Source organism: Panthera pardus, unplaced genomic scaffold (assembly GCF_024362965.1).
Source record: "Panthera pardus isolate Hobbes unplaced genomic scaffold, ASM2436296v1 HiC_scaffold_13, whole genome shotgun sequence".
Taxonomy (NCBI): domain Eukaryota; kingdom Metazoa; phylum Chordata; class Mammalia; order Carnivora; family Felidae; genus Panthera; species Panthera pardus.
In genome coordinates, this window is record NW_026526688.1 from 85,576,611 (window position 1) to 85,583,904 (window position 7,294).

The window sequence follows — 7,294 nt, forward strand, 5'->3', positions numbered from 1 at the left end:
CCTGTTATTTCCTTCTCCTAACCAGTTTCTTAGGATCGGGTCTACACTTGTGATCACTCCCAAATTACAGGTACCTACTCAAAACTTTATGAACAGTCATTTGAAGCAAACCCCTTGAAATATTTTCTGCACTCAGCAACAGAGCCACTGTTCTCGCTCCTTCCACCTTCTACATCGCCGGTCACTCCTGCTCAGTCTCCTTTACTGGTTCCCCATCATCTTGATGTCCACATGTTGATGTGTCCCAGGACTTGGATTTGGGTCCTCTTCTCTTTTCCATCTGCACTCACTCTAAGTGGTCTCATTAAGTCCTGTGTTTTAAATATCATCTGGATATTGATGAGCCTTCCCTGACCCCAGAATCATATACTCAATTGCTTGATTGAAATGACTTGGATGTCTTTTTTTTTTTAAGTTTATTTATTTATTTATTTAGAGAGAGAGAGATGCGGGGGCAGGGGGAAGGGGTGGAGAGAGAGGGAGAGAGAATCCCAAGCAGGCTCTGCTCTGTCAGCACAGAGCCTGCTGTGGGGCTTGATCCCACAAACCATGAGATGACGTCAAGAGTCGGATGCTCAACAGACTGAGCCACCCAGGTGCCCCTGAAATGACTTGGGTATCTCATAGATTAAACTCAACAAGTCCAAAGCTGAATTCAGTATTTCACCCACTCCCTCAAATCTGCTCCTTCCACATTAGCTCCATTCCTCCAATGGCTCAGGCCAGATTATCTTGGAATTATTCTTGACTTCCCTCTTTCAGCCACATGCTATATGAAATATGTCACAGAATCCTATCAGGTGTGATCTAACCATTTCCACTGCTGCTGCCCTAGTCTAGACCACTACCAAACTTACTTGCATTCTGTGAAAGTCTCCTAACTGGTCTTTTTACTATAATCATTGTTCTCCTATAGGCATTCTTTTTGAAATGTAAGCTACATCACTTCTATTCTCAATTGTTCAGTAACCTCCCACCACGCTAATGATTCCAGGGGTTCATCATGGCGTAAATGATCCAGTCTTGGCAGCTGCTCTAACCCAATACTCATGCTCTAACACATCTACCTTGTTCCCTCTGCTTCAGACACGTTGATCTCTTTGCTATTGCTTAAATATGTGATCAAATTCTTGCCACAGGGCCTTTGCACTTGTTTTGCCCTCTACCTAGAGCACATTTCTGTCAGTTATCAGCATGGCTTGTTTTCCTTCTGATCTCTGTTCAAATCCTACCTTATTAATAATGTCTTTCTTGAGTACTATGTCAAAAACAACAGTCCCCAATCATTCTGTGTCCTCTTATTCTGCTTTAGTTTTCTTCGTAGCACCTATTATCACCTGATATTATCAATGTCTTTATTTGCTTCTTATCTCTATTCTTTCCCCTACCCAACATAATTCCAAGGAAGCAAGTATACTGCTTTATCCTCTGGGCTTAGAATAGCTCTTGAATCGTAAACATATTGAAAAGTATTTGTTAACTAAGCGAAATATACATATCGAGTCCCTATACATACAAAGCACTATGCTTAAAGGATGAAGGAAATATGAAGTAAACAAACAGATATGACAAAATCCTGTGCTAAATCGATTTATACTCTAATCATAATATCTAAAAAGATGAATGGGTTAGATACATTTTTAAATCATACAAGGGAGTGAAAACAGCAAGTGACTCCCAAGGCATCATATTCATTTATGTAATTTTTGGGTCCAGCCCCAGAGGATGACCTACATTACCAGGGCTGCAGCCAGGTGAGGGCAGGGCAGGCTGGGGGAGGCGTTATCCTAAATCCCCACCCAGGAGCGTGGTGGAGGGTGGAGATACCTGCAAGCCCAGAAGAGATGAAATATCACAAGTCACTTTTCCCATGCTTTTTCAGCTCCCCCTGGACCACTATACTCCCGGCCAGTGACAGTGCTACAGGTGGGAAATGCATTGCATGATTTGTTTGGTTTTTTAATGAGTTGAATTTTCACTAGAGGAGGCAAGCTTAAATTCTCAAAAATCACAGTGTATAACTCTTGTAAAATTCAGACATATAATTTACAGGGCAGAGGATTCCTCTGAGGAAACGTGGAACCTAGACATTTGAATGTACTAAAAAGGAATGATTTTTCCTACCTTTCTGAGCCTACGGTTATCTTTTTCTTTTCGTTATAGCCATGTTAACAGAAAACTCTATAGTTCATGAATTGCTATATAATAGCAAGTCTAAGCACTCATTTCCAGGTCAGTAGCTCCCACATTATTAAAAAATTATGATTTACCTTAGTAAAAGTTTTGGTTGGTACTTAAAAGAGTGGTTGAATTTTTTTTTTAATGTTTATTTATTTTTGAGAGAGAGAGAGAGAGGCAGAGTGTGAGCAGGGAAGGGGCAGAGAGAGAAGGAGACACAGAATCCAAAGCAGGCTCCAGGTTCTGAGCTGTCAGCACAGAGCCCGATATGGGTTTGAACCCACAAACCGTGAGATTATGACCACAGCTGAAGTCAGACGCTCACCCGACTGAGCCACCCAGGTGCCCCAAGGAGTGGTTGAAATTTAAAGGACTAAATCTTTTAGTTGATTAAAATTAAGAGCATATGTGACAAAGTCTATAAGCAACAGATCTGGATTCCAAAACAACTTAGAAACCAAGAGAACCCAATCCATTGAAGAAGATCGGAGTCAAGAACCTCTGAAATACTCACTCACTGCCAATTATTAAAGGTAATCCATTCAAGGGTTGGTTTTTTAAAATGATTTTGAGTGGGGTGCCTAGGTGGCTCAGTTGGTTGGGCAACCGACTTCGGCTCAGGTCATGATCTCGTGATTTGTGAGTTCGAGCCCTGCATCAGGCTCTGTGCTGACAGCTCAGAGCCTGGAGCTTACTTCAGATTCTGTGCCTCCCCCTCTCTACCCCTCCCCTGCTCACTCTCTGTCTCTCAATAATAAATGAACGTTAAAAAATAAAATAAAATCATTTTGAGTGTATTTTTTATTTACATACCGTAAACTGCCATCTTTCTGGTATACAGTTTTAGGAGTTGTGACAAATTCATGGAGTTGTACAACCACCATCACTATAATTATGGTTCAGTGGAGCTCTACCTCTCGCCCAAAACTCTCTCATTTAACCTGTTTATAGGCAAACCCTTCCCCCCAGCCCTGGGAACCACTGATCTCTTCTCCTTTTCTAGAGTACTGCCTTTTCTAGAATGTTATATCAAGAGAGTCAGATGGACAATGTGTAGCCTTTGAGATGGGCTTCTTTCACTTACACTAATTCATTTAAGATTCATACATGTTGTTTTTACTGCTATGTGGTGTTTCACTATATGGGTACAACAACACAGTTTGTCCATTCACCAATCGACTTTCCTGGCCCTCTGTGTTTGTAGTCTCTGATAATCTAACACGGCTCTAGAGACTAAACTTATTGATTAAATACTATCCTTTGTACATTTTATGTCTACTCTTGTAAAAATCATTTTTGTGATGGGGCGCCTGGGTGGTTCAGTCGGTTAAGCAGCCAACTTCGGCTCAGGTCATGATCTCATGGTTTGTGGGTCCGAGCCCCACATCAGGCTCTGTGCTGACACCTCAGAGCCCAGAGCCTGTTTCAGATTCTGTGTCCCCCCCCGTCTCTCTACCCCTCCCCCACTTGTGCTCTCTCTCTCTCTCTCTCTAAAAAATAAACATTAAAACATTTTTTAATCATTTTCATGTTCAGTTTTATAACCATGTTTACAACATGTAAATCTACATTTAACTGGCTGTACCGCCCCTTGTCCATGTTCCAACTTCTCCATTTTTTTTAATTGGCAAAAATATCAAAATCATTTGTGCTGACAGCTCGGAGCCCCCCCGGAGCCTGCTTCAGATTCTGTCTCCCTCTCTCTCTCTGCCCCTCCCCCACTCGTGCTCTGTCTCTCTCTCTCTCTCTCTGTCTCTCTTTCTCTCTCAAAAAATAAATTAAAAAAATTTTTAATTAAAAAAATCAAAATCTTGATATCATGATATCAAAGTCATCAGGAAATCTCAGGTTAACATAAATAAGTATAAAAAGTATCTAGTTATTAACATAAAAAATTTTAACATTCAATAAAATTTCAATCAACGTAAACCTTAATATGGTCAAGTGTATGCAATTTTATTCTGCGTTTGTCTTAAAAACAAATTTGTGGATAACTTTCTTGGATAAGGTAATACTTTTTTTGGAATGAACAGTGTCCCGAATGACACTTTTTGAATAGATGGAAGCTTCATGAGGAACTTCACTTCAATAAACTTTGAGTATGTAAACCCCAATTACCACTATAGCATGAATGCCAATTCATTCATCTAAGTAAGCATTTTTATATGGTTTGAATTATCCTTTTCTGGATATTCTATAGTTTTTCCTGTCTTTTGAATGCAAAATATTTAATCTTGCCCTCCATCTATTTAAACATAACAAACTTTTGGGTTTTTTGTTTTGTTTTAATGTTTATTTATTTTAAGAGAGAGAGAGAGCACACACGCAAGAGCTGGAGAGGGGCAGAGAGAGAGAGGAAGAGACAGAATCCCAAGGAGGCTCTGCACTGTCAACACAGAGCCCAACACAGGGCTCGATCTCACAAATGTGAGATCACGACCTAAGCTGAAACCAAGAGTCAGATGCTTAACTGACAGAGCCACCCTGGGGCCCCCTGAACTCTTTGATTTGTTTTAACACGGCAATCTGTTAACGATCTGGTTTTCCATTTCAACGTTTTTGTTTTTTGTTTTTTGTGTTTTTTTTTATTTATTTTTGGGACAGAGAGAGACAGAGCATGAACGGGGGAGGGGCAGAGAGAGAGAGGGAGACACAGAATCGGAAACAGGCTCCAGGCTCCGAGCCATCAGCCCAGAGCCTGACGCGGGGCTCGAACTCACGGGCCGCGAGATCGTGACCTGGCTGAAGTCGGACGCTTAACCGACTGCGCCACCCAGGCGCCCCTGGTTTTCCATTTATTCAAGATCATGGACTTTAAATGAGATAAGCTGCATTTAAAGCTAGTTAGACAGACATTCAATGTCTGTTTAATTTACTTTATGAAAGCTAAACTAGTAAACTGTAAAAATAATAAAACTATTGATAATATACACACAAGGGATGTTCATCTCAATACAGGCTGGAGTCCATACTACTAGAAAAAAATATTATTATTTGAAATAATAAATAAAGTGCCCAGTTTACAAGAAATAGGTAATAAACGAGGGAGGATTACAGTGTAGAATCACATCCAAAATGAAACTATGGACAGGCTCATCCATATTGAAAACTATCTTAGTCCTCTGTCCCAGAGTAACAACTTCTGCCCAGCAGATTACAAAAGTCATATAGATGAAAGTCATCACATAATAGAAAAGATATGGACAAAAGCAGAGTTGTGTGAATTCAGGCTTTGATAGGTAGCTGGATCTTCCAAAAGAAATACAGGCAATTGCAAAACAAATTAAAGTTGCTGTAAGAAAATGAAGTCTGTATAATGAATATATGGATGCTTGGTGGTTTTTAGATAAATCTAAGTAATAAACTAAACAATTTACTAATTAAAAAAAAGCCACAAGTAAAAGTAGTAATCCAAACAGACAGCTCTTTAATAACTCAGTGCATGGAAATACAAAATCTTGAAACAGGATATGATGGATAAGTCACCAAAAGTGAAAGATTGATGAATGCTACTGAAATTCACAATGTTCCATAACACATGGGTGTTTTCTTACATTCCTATCAGAAGATTTTCATAATGTTTTCCCAAATGTAATTTCAAAAACACCAGTTTCCCAAATGTAATTTCAAAAATTTTCTGGTTTGTTCTCAAATCATCTGGGGATGTTTGGACGACTGGTGCTTAAAATTCTGGTGCCCAGGAAACACTCACACGCCTTTTGTTAAACTTCAGAAGTCCTGCTGAAATACGTATGCATGTGGCACTATTATGCTTTATTTTCTATGTCCTGACTTCTCCAGCAGGGATTTCTAACCCCCAGTGGCATTTCTTGGTTAATAGTGACTTGATTTCTGTTCTTCCACTACGTATTCTCTTACTTGTCTCTGTACAGCTTGATGTTGCCACACTGGAAAGCTGTGGACAGTTAAGGCACCAAACCTGTGGGCTCCTCCCTGAGCAAAGATGGTCTGGGGATTCCTAACGTGGCTGGCTGTCTGTCTGCAGGGCAGGAGCTGTGGCAGAGGGGATCGCTTGCCCACCTGCACGCAGGTGATGGAGGCAGGGAGCGAGTGCCTGCTACCTGGTCCTGCAGCATTGGGGGACAGGATGCCAGACTAGGCATGGGGCCAGGAAGCCCTCCTCTGACCAGGGTCCACTCCTTGTTCTGAAAGCAGTTCGGGTAAGCCAAGGCGGCAGGCAGCCTCTTCCAGCTTCTTTCTTGGGCTCTTAATTTTGATCCATTCCTCCATGAGCTGGCCTACTTGTTCAAGTAATTTTTACCTGAGTATCTGGATGTTTCTGAGCTTTCCATACCTTATGATTAGATCACTATTCTCTTTTTGTCATGTTTATTATCTCTCTAATCAGCTTTATTTTCCTGTCCGATGTTCTCTACATTTGGGAAGTTTTCTGGTTTGTTCTCAAATCACTGTTAAATTCTATTAGTGAGTGCCTTGCGGATGTTGGCAAATTCACTTCTGATACAACTTCATTTCTGATTCCCGTTCCTTTCTGCACGTCTGGCAGAAAATTTATTCTTTGTTATTCTGGGCTGCATCCTGGGGTCGTGCTATGGATCTTACAGTGTCAAGAGTGGGAGAAGAGTTTTTTCGTTGCTTGTCTCCACAGCTTTCACGCCCACACCTGGGGCAGGTAAAACTCTCTGAAGCTGCTTTTCTTTCCTGGGGATTGGTGGGGGGTAGGAGGAGGGGGCAGTCCACTGGGTCCCATTGTTCATGGAAGCCATCCTACCTCTAACCAAACACCCTCTTCCTTTCTGGGACTTGGGTTCTCGGACACAAAAGCAAGGAAGAAAGTGTTTTCAGGGCAATGTGTCCATTCCACTACTTTGTATCTACCTCTAAAGTAGTAAGTGTAAAGCCAGCTACCTACTTGAATGAGATGAAGTTAAAAGGGAAAATACAGGAAGGGGAAAAAAACCCATAAAATAATATTTTGAAACATTAAGTAGCCGTATGCAAATTCTGTGTATTCTTTCCACCAGATTATATTTCCATTTGGCTACTGAAATTTTGATTTCTCTGCCTTTCTTTCTTAGCTCTCGCGGGTCCCTTTTCTTCCTGATTCGCCTGCCTCTCATCCTCTTTTAATATT